This window comes from Chiroxiphia lanceolata, chromosome 7, assembly GCF_009829145.1.
Source record: "Chiroxiphia lanceolata isolate bChiLan1 chromosome 7, bChiLan1.pri, whole genome shotgun sequence".
Classification (NCBI taxonomy): Eukaryota; Metazoa; Chordata; class Aves; order Passeriformes; family Pipridae; genus Chiroxiphia; species Chiroxiphia lanceolata.
This window is the reverse complement of record NC_045643.1, coordinates 21,597,214-21,614,811: the sequence shown is the minus strand read 5'-3', so window position 1 is coordinate 21,614,811 and position 17,598 is coordinate 21,597,214. Positions and strand designations below refer to the sequence as shown.

General features: G+C 38.8%; 1 protein-coding gene across 1 annotated transcript in view; it reads right to left on the bottom strand.

Annotated features, from left to right (window-relative positions):
• Positions 1 to 17,598, bottom strand: part of FIGN (fidgetin, microtubule severing factor) — a 98,557-nt gene that overhangs the window by 29,201 nt on the left and 51,758 nt on the right.

Below are 17,598 nucleotides of genomic sequence, written 5' to 3'. Positions count from 1 at the left end.
AGATGGGAACTTAGCAAATAATATTTCTCTCCAGAAATAACTTCTAATACTAACAAATAAAGTGTGCTAGATTGCAGTCTCCAATCTTGAAGACAAGTGGCACAGTATGGAGGTTAGTGGTCTTAAGTCCACACTTGAGTGCATGTCCAGGCTCTATTTAGTTTACATGGTGTAGCCTGGGAGAATCCAGAGGAACAGCAAAACTTCGATGAATGTCACTGACATTAAGTTACTTAGTAATGACAGTGAAATATCTATGCTAACTTCCTATGTATTAGATATTTATTTTTTCATGTGTAAGATACACTGTAGGTCAATTTAAAACAGTGAAACATAGTCCAAGTTTTCCAGAAGTCTTCATTGGAACTTCTTATATTTAAAAAAAAAAAAATGACTGAAACAGAGAAAGAAAAATCTATCAAAAAATCCAAAGGACGAACCCCATCCAGAAAGGCAAATTTTGAGTTTTATCTTCTGCAATACAATTCGCAGCTACACACTGTTTCCCTAAATTTCTGTTGAGACATCTCTTCTCTCTTCATTAATGAGTACACATCTACGCATATATTAATGGTAAACTAGAAGAGAAAGGAAGACAGTTGGGAGAGGCACATATTTTCAACATCTGGATTTAATTCAAAGGAAGGGGGAAATCAAGAAAACAGGGACACGATAATCGCTTAAAGAACAGAGTGGGGAATACAATGGACATCTAGAAGAAAATACTAATTTTGATGCAAATAATCTTCAATTAGATGGCATCATTCATGAATACTCATTAGGGAACTGGATCAAATCAGTAAGAAATAAGGTTTGTTGTTCTGACTACTTGTATTCTTAAACAAAGTGGGAAAGTTTGGGTGCTGCATAGTGTAAAATAAGCTATTGCAGGAAAGTAAAATACATTAAAACAGCAGGCAGGGCTGAAACACAGATACCCAAATGCATGTGTTCTTTACGAAAAACAAAAATAGACTGAAAGGGGTGTCTGAGGACATTATGGACTGTGAAGACATAAAAAGGGATAGGTTGGCTAAAATACTCTGGTCATGTCAAAAAAATAGACAGAGGAAAAAACTAAGTGTGCTGGAGCAGTCATAGAAATTACTCATTACAACTCCATGATTTCATCTGGCCTTGGTGGTAATTGAGGGGGGAATCAACGATATTTAAGGAGGCAGAAGAGGTAAATTGATCCAGACAATAGTTCTTCTCTTAGTTCAAGGTTTAAATACATATCTATATAGCAAAAAAATGGGGTGCAGTTAACAATGGGTTGATGAAAGGTAATTTATGCCAAGCTAATTTCTTTGATAATATGGCTGATTTTAAGCAAAGGAAATTACTGAATCAACTAACTGCACATCAGCATATACGTATCCACATATACATATATATATATATATGTTACCTTATCCAGTAACAGCTGGAAAAATAGGAATTTATAAACGCATTATAAATTAGTCAGGAAAATACTAAAACAGATGTAATGACAGACAGTATTGAAAGGGCATCTACAGAACAGAATGAAGTTTGGTAATGAAGCTCCTCAGAGATCAGTTTGCAAAACTTCCCTAAATTCGTTACTGAATATGACAAGCAGAAACACACAGTGGAAGCTTGCAGATTTCACAAAATTAGGAGGCAGCACCAATAGAAAGAAAAATCAAAATATCACACCAGTAAAATATTATGTTCCTTGTAACAAAGGTAATGAGCAGAAAGTAGTACAATCAAGTACAAGCAAACAATGAAAAAAAATTGCTACAAGTTGAAATTTAATCTCAAAGAAAAGGGAAAAGAAACCTGAAATGTATAAGCTGATTGGAACATGTACTTTCATCAACTAATTTGATGTAAATACGGAAACAAGCTATGCAGTTGCAAAATATAAACAGGACATTATTTTCCAGAAAGTATTAATGTCATTGTACAGTGAAATCTCATCAGAACTGTAATTCTGATTTTCTTCAGAGAAGTTTAATTTAAACTGGAAAAGAACAGGAAGGGCTGTAGGGATGACACTGGCAATGAAGAGTGAGAATTCAAGGAGAATAAAAGACATTGGCTTGTTCTACCCTGCCAATACAGAATAGGAGAATTACTCTTCTATAAAAATATAATCAGCAAAGCATATACACTGGAGATGAACTATTGAAGTAAAAAAGACAACATTGGCACAAGAACAAATAAGTATAAAACAGCCATAAATATTTTTATGCTGCAAATTAGAAGATTTGTAACTCCCAGGGCAGTAACATTATTGAACAGCCAACTGGAGTCCTGAAGGACAAAAATAATTAGCTCATGTTAAGACACAGCTTTATCATTTTATATTATAATATATAGTGACAGTAGCAGACTGGACTTTGAGATTCCCTAGGCCTTTGTGTTTCTTTATACCCATCTCATAAGGGTTACAGAGCTCTTCTTAGCTTGTGGAAAACTGGTTGGACTAGGCCAGTGATAAGAACATTAAGAGAAAGACAGAAAATATTAACTCGGCACAGAGCCACACTAAGGAATGAACTATTGCTTCCAAACTGGGTCCAGTTCTTCTATATGTACCTCAGAGAATAGGCAAAGTCCATTTCTGATTGTGCATGTTTATATGGGAGTATATTTCAAGATGATTCTGGGTAGGGAAAGGAGTAAATAGAAATATAAATACGTTTCTGCTCAATCCTTCAGCATAACGCACTTCCTTAGCCTAAGTTACCTAAAGGTTAAGCTCAAAACAACCTTGCAGGGCCCTGCATTCCTACCACCTTCACGGCAAAACTGTTACTTTTTAGGTATGAACTGCCTGCTTCACTCCTATTTAAATACTAGTGTACTTTTTTATTTTTTTTTCTTTATTTATTTTAACTAATATTTCACTTGTGCCTTCTGGTATTGGCACCTACACTACTGTATGATAAAACTCGGTTGGGCTACATGCAGAGACTTCCAAAGTATCCATTTTGTAATACGTGTTTTTCTGCTGGTTGCATTTTTTTTGGTTTTGGGTGTTTTTGGTTTTGTTTTGTTTTGTTTTGTTTGGTTGGTTTTAAAATAGTTATCTTCAAATAGTACATTGTCAAAATAGAGATTGCGAGAAGTGGTTTTCCTTTTACAAACCTCAAGCATGTGGCAGTGATCAAATGGGTACAACTGTCCTTTAAGGACATTGGCAATTATTGTCATCATACCTCCTGTTAGGCAGTTCAAATTGCTTAAAACTTTGATAATGATTACTTGACTGCATTTAAATGAAGGTCGTTTACCCTTCCATTCCCTACTTATATAGCATCTTTCGTGCAACACGCCTCAAGGCCCTTTCCAAAGAACACTAATCAGTACACAAAATTATATTGAAGCAAATAACCTTGTCACAAATTCCATTACACAGTAAAAGCTAAATAAAAAATAATAGCTTTCCTGTCTATATTTAAAAATATATATCCACTTAGTGTCAAGCCTTTCAAGTAGAAGAGAATGCCATAGAAGAGCACAGATCGTACTGCACAGCAAGGAAATGAAAAGTAAACTATTGCTACAACACACTTGACCAATACTTGCACTACCTTACCAATACAATGGGCAATTGCAAAAATCAGTTCTCTTAAAATACTGCCTCATTTTAAACTCAAAAATTTTCAGTGGGAATTTCAAAGGAACAGCTGAAGCCATCTCCAAGAGGGCCAACCAGCCAGCAGAACAGAAATCACCTTGTCTTGCAACACCTGTTCGAAGATTTGAGTGAGGCAAGACTGGCATCAATCTGACATTTACTTAAAGGAGAACTGTAACTGTTTTGCTCAGCCTGCCAGTTCAAAATAGAAGAAGGATTTCTTCCTGTAAATAAAGGAAATTCTTTCTTATCTATGTACACATACAACCTCCAACACTAGCTCAGACAAGTAATGTACTTCCCTTGCCTGCAAGTCTAGACAGGAGAAAAGATGACTGATAATGTCATTCCCATTCCACACCGGCCTTGTTGGCTGCTTACTGGTAACACCAACAGCAACTGTAAACACAGTAGACTCCATAAAATCCAGTAGGCTCTCTGACTTACTACAAATTGAAAATATCAAGTAAAAACAGCCTGGAAATTACCTTTCCTCCTAACCAAACCAGTGATTTGATCCCCTTTAGTGGTAAACTCAACCCTTGTTACAAGTCTGAGACTACAACAGAAACTGCAGAAAAACTATACACACAAGAAGCTAAAATAAGAAAAATCTTAGTTCGCTGATAGAAGTAGCATTGTATTTACAGTATTATCTGTGTTGTAGAATATCACACACACCACAAAAAGCCAGTGATTGCTCTTGCAGATATGTTCTGTGGTAGTTTCTCATCTGAAAAAGCAGAAACAAAATGAAAACAATTGCAACGCTTCTGAAGAGAGAAAGCAACTAAAAAATCAGAGGGCAAGAGTTACTCCATATTCCATGTAGTCTAACCACGTTTTTGGATGACAGAAATATAACAGGGAAGGGGAAAAAACAAGGATTAAATGTAGGGGGGAGTAACAAAGCTGTCCAGAAATAAGAGAGACTCACCCAAAGCTCTTAGCCAAGTATTTGCCTTATTGCTGATTTTAGCTTGAAGAAGTTGAAAAAATAAAATACAAATTAAAGAAGAGATAAAGGACATTTGGAAAACTCATTTTGAAATTAGAGAGAAAACAAATGAAATAGAAATAAATAAAACTCTCACTGCACAGTAATCCACAAGATGCCTGTGCTTAAAGTGATGAAACAGTATTGGTTCAGAGTCCTGGCTGCCAACATTTAAACAGATTTTGGCATACTATGTGGTGATCTTTTCACATACAAAACCAAACAGATTTTTCTTGTGGAAGCTACAAACCTCTTCTGCATTTTCAACTGAAATGATTTATTGGCCAATTGACACTTTTTGAATTAATTCTTCTCCAAGTATAACCTAGGAAATTCCATCTCCTATCAGTTATGTCAAATTTGACAGCCTCAGGTGAAATTTCTCCTTTCTTAATTATTTTATTATCCCATTAATTCTCTGAATCCATTAGTAACATTCCCATGACACCCTTTGAAGAATTTCTCTTCTTTCTTGATGTCTATACTTTTGAAGAACCCCAAATAAACAATGTCCTCCCTTGGCAATCTCTTTGCTATACTAAATATATTTCACTACCGTCATTTCCCTTCAGAAACTAGCTTGTGATTAGACATTAGTTTTTCTCCACCTTTAGTGACAATTCCAGAAGGAACAAACAACGTGATCCCCTCAGAGGCAGAGGTGCCTGATTTTCACTACCATGTGCTATGATAGTTACATACACATGCTTCCTTACCCCAGGCCAACAGGGTACTTCTGAAAATTCTACCTTCCAAGTCATATATTCCCTGCCTATTTTTCCTCTATGACAATAAAAAGGGGAAATGCACCATGTTGCAAATCTACAGATTGAAAAATCCATGTGTGTTTTGGTGGCCATGCTGAAGGAAAGGACACAGTACAGATATCACTGTCAAAACTGCTGGTCCCTGGGACAGGCTGCCCAGAGAGGCTGGGGAACCTCCATTGCTGGAGAATGCCAAACCTCAACATGACAAGCCCCTGATCGACCTGATATAATTTAGAATTAGTCATGCTCTGAGAAAAAGTTTGGGGTCCCTTGCAACCCAATTTACTCTCTGTGAACCACTTAAGAATAACTGATCTTTCCAGAAATAAAGCATAGTACTTCAAATCAGCTGTGTGCTGAATTCCCCATTGGATCTTGTGCTGTGCTTTTTTTCCCCTTACAGTGATACCAGATACAAGCTGTACAAAGACTGGATCTCTTCACTCAGTGGTATTGCCAGGATATTTAGGAGACTGTTTGGCTTCTCTTGGACTGTAGCCATCTTTACAAGTTGTGAGAACAGAGAAGAGGGCTGGATAACACTGAAATGAGGAGACAACCTCAAGGCAATATATAAGACAATCATCAGTACAGTGGCTATCACCTGAAATGGGATAAAACATAGAAATATCCATTGTTTTGGATAATTCCTGAAGGATAACAGTCAACAAAACCAAATATAACATCACCACCTTTGCAAAATGATCCAAACTCTTTTTGGAACCCAGGTTTTGTTTGGTTTAGAGAAGGTATTAGGTACCTTAGGGTATATTGCTCCCTCACAACACTTCAGGCAAAATGGACCTGGCCTTGCCTCAATCAATAGAGAACCTAGAAATACTGCTATCAACCAGTGGAGTTTACAAATCGTTATTACTTCATCCAAATTTTCTCAAGAAAACCCTTACTTCTGCTGACTGAATTGGAGGATCACACACTTCATCTTCTTCAGGACCTCCATGTCCTTTTGCTACTCAGTTAGGACAAATCATCAAACCACTCTAATACTGTTTCCCAGTCACAAGGAGCAATTCAGCGCTTTTGGGGACAGTCCCTGCTCACAGCAGTATAGAGATTATTTTAGACACAAATGGAAATGGCAGAGTCCCTTTGGGGCTGGCCTTCGCCAGCGTAGCGTCTAACACAGAATAAATATGCTAAGAGCTCCAAGTGCAGTATGTTCAACTAAAAAGGAAAAGAATAAGAAATAAATCTATTAATGGCAGCACAATGAAAATAAAACCCCCACTCAAAAATAAGTAGCAAATCAATTAAGCACAAAATCTGAGAGAACAAAGAGGTGCTCAAGGCTACCAAGTGCCTAATCCTAGAGAGTTCATTCTTCAAGATGTTGAACATCACAGCACTGAGTTGGCAAAATAAGTATATAAATCACTGAAAAACCTTGTGTGTTTTCCAGAAGGAATGTGGCTACCCTAAAGTCAAATTGGAATTTCTTGAATTTGGGTTTAACAATCAAGACAGCAGCTTGCCAACCTGGTTCTTTTAAAATGTTTTTCCTTAGAGAAGATTCATATTGGTAAAGTCTTCCACAATTGCATTTCCTTTGGAACTAATTAAAGCATAACATTTTTCACAATCATGTTTTTTAAAGCTGATTTTCAAAAATTGTAGAGATACAATTAATTTTTAGAACTTTAGGGCAGGCTGTCAGAACAATACAACACAAGTTGAAAATACACTAAAAAATGAACCAATTGCAGGCCTCAAAAGGAGGTCAACATTCTATCATTGTAATTTTTGAATATTCCCAGACAAAGAATTAATTTTTAAAATACAAATTATTTAGAAAGGAAACACTGTCATATGTCATTCAACTCCTGAATGTTATCCACTCAGGAAGAAAAAAACTTTAATGTAAAATTTTATGGTTGCGAATGCAGTGATTATTTTGATTATCTGACAATCACAGGTTTTAATTATTTGACAATTGCAGAAGTAGGCGGGTTTATTTTTTACTTTACTACAAATGTGATATACTGTCTCTGCTACAAAAGCTCAGAGAGGCTGACTAAAGATTGAACATAATTCTCACAGTATCATCATCATTGTTGTACAATGTTGTATGTCAACCATCGCGCCTCTCAGCTGCTATCATATGATAGATACTCTGTCTTAAAGGTGGTCACCACAACGATGCCACTTCTGGAGTAGAGTGACATGTGCTATTAACACATGGCAGATTATGATCCCTGTGCAGAAGAATGCTGTCTTATCTAAAAGTACTACTGAAGAAATACATGTGATCTTCAGTAAAAGACAAACATGGCATCTTCATGACAGAAAAAAATAAACTCTGTAACTCAGAACTACAAATCTTTAAGACTATAACTTATGATCTCACTTGTTTAAAAGCTTATACATCCAGTAGCAAGGTAACCTTACTACACTGCCTGGAGAATTGGTTTAAGATAGCTCAGTGGGACTTAGAGCATCCAGACATAAACTGGCTGAACTGTTAACCTGAAAGTAACCATTCAGTATTGGCCTAGAATTAATTAGTTCCACTTTAACATGGAAAAGGGTTTCAGTGGGAGAAGTGCCAGAATAAGAACCATCAAAACAGACCTCTGGTAATCACTAGAGAGCAGGAGTATTAATCTATCTGATTAATCTGTTGAGCTGTAATAGTTCCTCAGGGCAGTGTGATGAGTTGGTGAATGAACCTGGTGTCATTCTTCTGGCCCCTTCTCCAAAAGGATATAGGTCTGTACAAGGCAACAGCAGTGCTTCCTATTTTCCCTGAACTGGAGAAAGCAGCTGGATACTTCTCCAGACCCCCTAAATGCTATCTTTCCTGAAAATTTTGTAATGCTTTCACCAGAACCATGGTGTCATTGGCAACATTAATCATAGAAAGGCTTGGGTTGGAAGAGGTCTTAAAGATCATCTCGTTCTAACTCCCTTGCCATGGACATATCCCTTCCACTAGACCAGATGCTCAAAGACCCATCCAACCCGGACTCAAACACTTCCAGGGATGGGGCATCCACATCCTCTCTAGGCAACCTGTTCCCGTGTCTTACAGTAAAGAATTTCTGCCTAATATCTAAACTAAACCTGTTGTCTTTAAAGCCATTCCCCCTTGTCCTATCACTACATGCCCCTGTAAAAAGTCCTTCTACAGCTTTCTTGTAGGTCCTGCTATGTACTGGAAGATATTCTCAGGTCTCCCTGGAACCCTGTCTTCTTCAGGATAAACAACCCCAGCTCTCTCTGCCTGTCTCCATAGGAGACATGATCCAGCCCCCTGACCATCTTTGCAGCCCTCCTCTGGACTTGCTCCAACAGGTCCTCATCATTCTTATACAGGAGGCCCCAGAGCTGAAAACACTTCCCTAGGTAGGGTGTCATGAGCCCCAGAGTCGAGAGGCAGAACCACCTCCCTCCATCTCCTGGTCACATTAAGCAGCGACTGAAGCACTAGAGAGGAATAGTCTGCAATGATGCAATACCAGAGCTATCATGGAAGCCAATTCTGATACAAGAATAAAATATATTCTGGTAATAAGGTCTGTCAGAAGAAGCCTCCCTGCTAGGGAAGCAGCAGAGTATTTTGACAATCAGAGAAGAAACTCTATAGAATAAACATGATCATAACTGACCATACAGCTACTGTCAGCCTTTTACCACATTAAAGCAAGTGTGCTACATTAGTACACCTTAAAATTTTGCCTTCTGGTGGATATCTGAATGTTTGGAACCACTAGGTTTGGGAAGGAAATGAGATTTCACTGTGTTTCAGAGAAAATTCCCTGACTACTCTTTCAAAGAGGATAAACACATTTATCTCTTGCTTCTGGTCCCTAAGAGAAAACTTATTAAAGCTATCTAAAACTGAGATGCTGGAGAAAGCATGATGGCAGAGACAGCATTATCTGCCAACCTCCAGTCAGCATTTTGGTGACTGAGCAAAAATGTTTATGGTATCAGTAAACTCCTACAAGCATTTGCACTGACACCTATGGGCAAAACTAAGACATATGCCAGTTGTCATGAAGGACAATACACTCAAGAATTTCACAGACAAAATACAAGACAAAGGGAATAGACAGCAAATCATTATGAAACTGAAATAGAGCAACTGGAAGAAAAATTTAACATATCAAAATATTCCAAGCAAAGACAAAATTATCCCAGTGACTTAGAGTTCAGAAAAGCTGCTGATGCTGAATCATCAGGAGTCATAATTTCATCAGTCCAGATTCCTGATGTAGGAAATGCTTGCACAATTTCTGTCTTTTAAAATGACAGTATTTCCTACTGAGATAAGCAGAAACCTGTTCTTTCCTAATCAGCTAGTCTCCACTTGGCAGCTGCATATGTTTAGAATTCCTAAAAAGAAACCAGGCCACCAAAGGAAGCATCTTTGAGCATCTTTTCTTTTACTCATTCACTTCCTAATTTTCCTCTGTGTGTTGCATACTTTTCCCCTGCTCTGTTGGCCAGCTCAGTTCTGGAATCACACTGGGAGTCAATCATTTTGTAGTCTCTGACCCAGAGTATCGATTCAATGTTGTGACAGATGCCATTCAGTTATAATCAGTAACCAAGGCCTAAAATTACTCACTTTCATTCATTCACTCCAGTAATACGACTAAACTTTTATTTCGTTCATCAGCTCTCTATACAGTAGCCATATCAACCCAGCAAGAAAAAAAGTAAAAAAAAAACCAAAAAGATAAAGTCCAAACAGGCCTTTTGGAGCATGATAAGATCATGCTTTACATGCTCCCCTCCACAAAATACCCCTTTAATATCCTTCACTGAAAGGCAAGTTTAGTACCTTTACCTATAATTTTCAAACGGGTACATGCCATTCTCTTAAACTTCCGTAACAGACTTGTTTCCTATTCTTTCTGGTGTATGTACACAGAACTAGACTTCCATGAAAATATCGCATTAGACCTACTGTGGAATTCCAGTTTCACCTGATGTCACCTTTCATTACCATAGGCAATTTAAAGCTCAGGCATTCTGGCATAGCTGAGGAGACATAAAAGACTAAAAGTTACTACAGAAAAATTATTTCTCAGAAAAAGTCTAGGAAGAATTTATAAGCCTCCTCTCTTCGTCCCCCCCCCATCAGCAATTATTCCAAAACCTGAAGTGTTTTCCCATTTATTTACCCTTGCATTAGTAACAAAAAATAGTACTTACAAGCCTACAAGGCATAAAGAATCTTTTAGATAAACAAAAGGTGAATTCTGATGGAGCCAATCCTCAAGCTTGGAAATTATAGAAATACAGGTAAAGAAATCCATTTTATCTTCTCTTGCATGGCTATCCATGTCTTGTCAACCCCATACAGACAGGAAAAAGTGAAAACAGTATTTTCAACAAAGAAGAGAGGGAAAGGAATCATCATCAGAGAGAACATTTAATAAAATTCTTCAAACAGAAATTATTTTAGTTACAGAAGACCAATAAAGATGGAAATGCCAGCAATCCTAATACCATGTTGGTGGATCTCAAAGCTTTTCTCTTGCAGAGCATCATAAAATAATGCACTGAGAACACCTTTGCTTTATATTGTTCATTCTATGTTAGTATGATGAAAGTATGTACCTGATGGAATAAGTGCCAAATCCAAGTGTCTTTACTGGACAATCTGTAGGCCTGAATTATGATTTACTCTACCACTGAACCAACAAGTTAGAAAGGCTTGCCTTTTTGTGGAGGCTCAGCACAGGACACAGAACAGGCCAGCAATTACTGCCTGAGACAGTTATCATCCCAACTGCAAAGGATAATGAAAATAAGATCTTCCTTTGGCATAATGAGCAAAAATATTACAAAGATATGTCCTGAAATACAAACTAGACATTTCATATGAAATGGTTCCTGTCTATTGTTAACCTCAAATGAAGATGATCTAGGATGTGTTCTTCTTTCTCCCTAGAGGGGAATTCTATTAAACACATCAAATTCAAATCAGGAGAATCTCATACGTATTAGAATGGGGAAAAAAGCTTCTAAGTTGAGAAAAATAATTCTGAAGGAGAAAAAAAATAAGTTCCCTTACCCCAAGATGAATCCTTTAGTCTGTCTTCCTCAATTCCATCCTTCTTAAGATGAAGCTTGGAAGAAGAATCCATAGTTAGATGGATGCAACAAATTATTCCCACCCATTAAAATGTATCATTCAGCAAGAGAATTCAAGGGAAGAGTAAAAAGGGTTTGAGGTTGAGCTGAAAGTTAGTTTTATAGCACTCAGTCAAGAAGTCAAATCTAAACGGCCTCTTCTCTTCTGCTTTTATCAAAGCATAATCTGAGCAATGTCGTAGATCAGAGACTTTAACAAAGGAATTTTGAACCCTAGATATGTCTTATCTAACTGAGAAGCAGTGAAGTAAATCTTTTGTAGTAACTTATATGCTTTGCCTAAGAATTTGAAAAGTGGTCATACTCAAATATGGAAAGCCCATTTGAACAAGTTCTTTGGGATCCTTAGGGTTGGATCCAAGTTTAGAATGACAGTATTTAGCTAACATCTACAAAGAAGTTATGTGAAACGGCTGTGGGGAACTGAACTTCATAGCAGGAAACATTTGGGACTTGGACACTATTATGGCAAGTCTCATATGTGAGTCATCTCATTCTTTCCTCGAGACAACCGATTAATGCCATTCCACTACAGCAACGGCAAGTTGTAAGACACTTTATAACTGCACCAAGCTGTTCCCAGTGCTATTGCCAAACAAAGTAAGAATATTGTCTTTGTTGTGAAGTAACTATTTAGGCGGATGGTTAGATATGACTAAAATCTTCCTACAGAACATATCAGAAATCTCATTCAGAGCAAGTGACAGAGATGTGGAAATCAGCAGGGGCACAAACTAAGGAAAAAGAAAAAAGTGAAATACAGGAATAAGGGGAGGACTTCAATCCATCCCACTCCTACCATTTTGATTCCAGGGCCAGCAAGAGATGCTCAGAGCCTGTAGAGGGATCTCAAGTCAGCAGGAGAACAGCCGAAGAACAGCACAAAAGAATTCCAGCTACTCCTGTCAATAAGTCAGCTTCATCAGGGACCAACTTAAATGCCCCTATGCAAATGCTTGTAGAATGGGGAGTTGAGAGGAGGTAGAGACACACACAGTTGCAGGGCTATGATCTTATTGTTAGAACAAAGACATGGTGGGATAGCTCCTATGACTGGAGTGTTGGAATGGAAGGATACAGGCCCTTTAGGAAGGACAGACAGGGAAGATTAGGAGGGGGTGTCAATGACCAGCTGGAGCATGTGGAGGTCTGCCTGGGGATTGATGAGGAGCTGACTGACAGCTTGGGGGTCAGGATTAAGAGAGAACAAGGACAGATGACATTAATTGAGGGGGTCTGCTACATGCTGCCCAGTTGGGAAGACCAAGCAAATGAGGCCCTCTGCAGACAGACAGATGGAGCCTCATGTTCCCAAGCCCTGGTCCTCATGGGGAACTTCAACCACCCTGATACCTGTTGGAGACACAACATAGAAGGGCACAAGAAATCCAGGAGGTTCCTAGAATGCATTGAGGTTAACTTCCTTCCCCAAGAGATCAAGAGATAGAGGAGCCAACGAGAAGATGTGCTACGCTGGACCTTGTTTTCACCAACAAGCAGGCACTGGTGGGGAATGTGAAGTTCAAGGGCAGCTTTGGCTGCAGCATCTATGAAATGGTGGACTTCAAGATCCTTAGGGAAGTGTAGAGGGCACACAGCAAGTCACTAACCTGGATTTGAGGAGAGCAGACTTTGGCCTCTTCAGGGGAACTCTTCAAGTACTCTCCATGGACAGTACCATGGGATAAAGCCCTGGAGGGAAGAGTGGCTGAAGAAAGCTCATTAATATTCAAGGATCACCTCTTCCAAGCTCACGAGCAATGCAACTCAACAAAGAGGAAATCAGGCAAAAATGTCAGGAGGCCTGGTGTGGATGAACAAGGAGCTCCTAGACAAAAGTCGGTCACCAAAAGGAAGCTTACAGAGGATGGAAGCAAGGATAGAGAACCTGGGAGAAATACAGAGAAACTGTCTAATCAACCAAGGATCAGGTTAGCAAAGTCAAAGCCCTGACAGAATTAAGTCTGACTAGCAATATCAAGGGCAACGAGAAAAGCTTCTATAGGTATGTCAGTGACATAAGGAAGACTAGTGAAAATGTGGGCCCTGCTTGGAAGGAAATGGGACACCTGATTTCCTGGGACATGGAGTAGGCTGAGGTACTCAATGACTTTTTTGCCTCAGTCTTCACCACCACATGTTCCAGTCCCACTGCCCAGGTCGCAGAAGGCAAAGGCAGGGACTTGGAGAATGAAGAACCACCCACCGCAGGAGAAGATCAGGTTCAAGAACATCTAAAGAACCCAAAGGTACACAAGTCCACAGGACCTGATGAGACACATCCTCAGGTCCTGAGGAAAGTGGCAGATTAGGTGACTAAGCCACTATTCATCATATTTTACAAGCTGGGGCATTCTGGTAAAGTTCCTACTGTCTGGAAAGGGGAAATATAATCCCCATTTTTAAAAAGGGAAAAGGAAGACTGAGGGAGCTACAGGCCAGTAAGTCTCATCTCTGTACCTGGCAAGATCTTGGAGCACATCCCCCTGGACACAAGGCTAAGGCACATGGAAAATAAGGAGGTGACTGGTGACAAGCCAGCATGGCTTCACTAAAGGCAAATCATGCCTTACAAATTCGGTGGCCTTCTATAATGGGGTTACAGCATTGATGGATAAGGGAAGCACAACTGACTTCATCTACCTGGACTTGTGCAAGGCATTTGACACTGTCCTGCATGACATCATTAACTAAACTGGAAACACATGAATTTGACAGAAGAACCACTTAGTGGATATGAAAGTAGTTGGATAGTTGCACACAAAGACTTGTAGTCAAGGCCTCAATGTCCAAGTGGAGACCAGTGACGAGTGGTGTTCCTCAGGGGTTACTATCAGGACCATCAGGGTTTAACATCTTTGTCAGTGACATGGGCAGTGCACCCTCAGCAAGCTTGCCAACACCACCCTGTGTGGTGCAGTTGACATGCAGGAGGGAAGGGATGCCATCCAGAGGGACTTTGACACCCTTGAGAGGTGGGACCATGTAAACCTCACATTGTTCAACAAGGCCAACTGCAAAGACCTACGTGAGAGTTGGGGCAGTACCAAGCCCAAATACAGACTGGGTGGAGAATGGATTGAGAGTAGCCCTGAGGGGAAAGACTTGGGAGCATTGGTTGACAAGAATCATAGAATTACTTAGGTTGGAAAAGACGTCCAAGATTATCAAGCCCAACTTCAACATGATCTGGCAATGTACTCTTGCAGCCTTGGCTGCATCAAAAGCAGCATGGTCAGCAGGTTGAGGGAGGTGATTCTTGCCCTCTACTCCACTCTTGTGGGATCCACCTGGAGTACTGAGTCCAGTTTTGGGGTCCACAACACAAGAAAGATGTGGACCTGTTGGCAAATATCCAAAAAGTTTTCCAATTTAAGCCATGTTTCATAACAAATCTGTAAAGTTTCAGAGTGCAATAGAAAGCATTACAGAAATGCAAATCATAGCACTGGCTAATGCAGTGCCTATAAGTAGCAGCTGTAATAAATAATTGAAATAATATGTACTGCTGATTCACAGCAAAGGGGAAAAGGCCTACTGCACTTGACTGATAGAACTACAGATACTGCTGAAGACAAGAACTTTACATGTTACTATTGAGACTTACAATGCCCTTAACTGACGACCAAATCCTAGCTAGTTAGAAAAGGATAGAATTAAAGCTCAGATGTATCTGAGAATCCAGGATAATATGCTGTAATCCAGCAAACAATATATAAAAAAATGTTATTCAAAAGCATTAGCTTCTCTGAAGATTCATGATATACCAAGTTGCTGTCCTTCCTTATTTATGTTTTACAGGTGTTGCAACAGCTCTATACTGGAAGCTCCTGCCATAGATGTTGTCCCCAAAGGTCTCAATAGTATGAATTATAGCTCTTCCATAGCAGTCCAAAATATTACCGCTTATTTGTCATGACCCTGTTGACAATACTCCACTTCAGGAATCTTTTCGAACTGTTTTGCACTTTCTGGACAACATAGGTTATTTATGGGGAAAAAATAAAAAAAAATAATAAAAAAGATGCCTTATTTTACCTGCACTATTGTTGCAGAAACAGCTCTCTTTGCCTGTTAAAACATTGAACTTCCTGAAAACATACCAAAAAACCCATTAGATGCTGTCTCCTCTGCTCTGTGCAAATTACACAAAAAACTTTTCTGTTTGCATTAAATAATAAGAGGTGAATCACATATTTTTAATACACTATTTTCTAATAATACAGTTGTTAAAATGGAGAAGTGGAATAACAATCTTTATCCCTTCAAGTTACAAAAACGAAAACCACAGAGAACTGGCAAAAAAAAATTATCACATTATTGTTGACACTAAAACAGAGGAACTTTTAATGTATTTCAGCTGAAATCATATGACCCAGTAGTCTGGGGGAAGGGCTATTAATAGCAGTCAGGGCAAAGAAGAGAAGAGAACAACTTTCCTCAGCCCAGAGCTAGGCAGCAGGTTCTCTGTAACTCTTCTACTCCACCCACCCAAGTGCATGAGGCCAGTGGGATGGGAAGCCCAGTTGCAGTGGGCTTGCAGGGATAGTATTGGACACCAGGGCTTGGTAGTTTCTGGCAGCCCACCCCAACTACAGCTATGGACTCACACTGCAGCCCTCCCAATGCCAGCTGACCCCACTTTTGCTCATAGCACATTCGAAGAGCTTTTAGGCTACTTCTGTAACAGACTGTGTGTTATGGTACTCAGGACTGGAAAAGACAACAGTGACAACACCGAAAAAAGTAAATTGGCTATGAGTAAGTCTCTATCTCCAATTTGGTATCGATAACATATTCCTTTAATGAGGGGCAGCAGAGAAGAAAAAAAACCACAAAACAACCAAGGAAGATAGAGAAATGGCTTTCATCAACAGAAATGCATACATCAGCCAACAAGCTGAATAATCACAAAATGGGGGAAAATCCTGATCCAAGCATTAATAATTCAATTAGTATTCATTGAAATAACATTGATTTTAATTAATCTATTTCACATCACTGTTCATATCCTATGTGCTTTCTATTACAGCTTAAAAATCATTAGTGTATGAGCCTGCTAAGTACTCATATCTTTAAAAATAACAAAAGGGAGACATTAACTTGCTGAATAAATATTTAAAGCCTCAAATAGTCAATAAAGAAAAATGAAATGTAATTACTTGTCACCGTGCATTACTAATATGGAATACACTAGTATGTTGCCAGCTATATTATATACACCATCTGATTCACTGGAACTTCAGTATACTAAAATATTGGTAAAAACTGCATTTGCCTCCAAAGTATATACTTACCAACTTGTATTTGCACAATACAATAGCTGGCACTGTTCAGTGACTGAAGTAAAACACTCCTCATTTATTCTACTCCTCTGCTCTGGGCTCATCCAAAATACACAGTAACAAAAAAACTACATGTTTCTGACTGAAGTAGGCCCGGCAGATCAGTAGAAAATATCTATGTCCATCACCGAGCTTTGCTGAAGATGATGTGGAACAAGGCAAGTTTCTGCTGGAAAGTCCAAGAGTCACTGTAATTCCCAAAGCTCTGTGCACCATGGCCAGTCAGAGCCAGCATACAAGAACTTCACTTCTCTGCTTTAGGACACAGTTTCTCTTTTTTGTGTTGGGTAATGTTGACACCCTGGCCCTGGCCCTTTGGCAAGGTACCTTACCAGTGGGTCCCCACCAAGCTGGATAAAAGAGGAAGAGGAGAGACGTGTAGGCAAATATAATTTGATAGAGAGCAGCAACACCAGTCTGAGCTGCCTGGTATACTACAATGATTTTATAAAGAGACAAAAATAAACAGGCTCCTCTTTACATTCTCCTGTTATTTTTATGTCATAGTGATATAGTGAATCTACAATTCTTGTTACTAATTATTTTATTTATTTGTACAATACAATGAGGAAAATTCTGACTTAAGATAGTCTGATGTTCTTCTATCTAATTGGGTAACTACTAATCAGAGATATGACAGTTCAAGTGCTTGGTTTATAAACAAGGGGGTTTTTTACTTATAGGTCTTTAATTAAGGTCAGTTGTTTTTTTTAGTTTCCACAGGTTTAGATTTCATTGCAAGGTAAT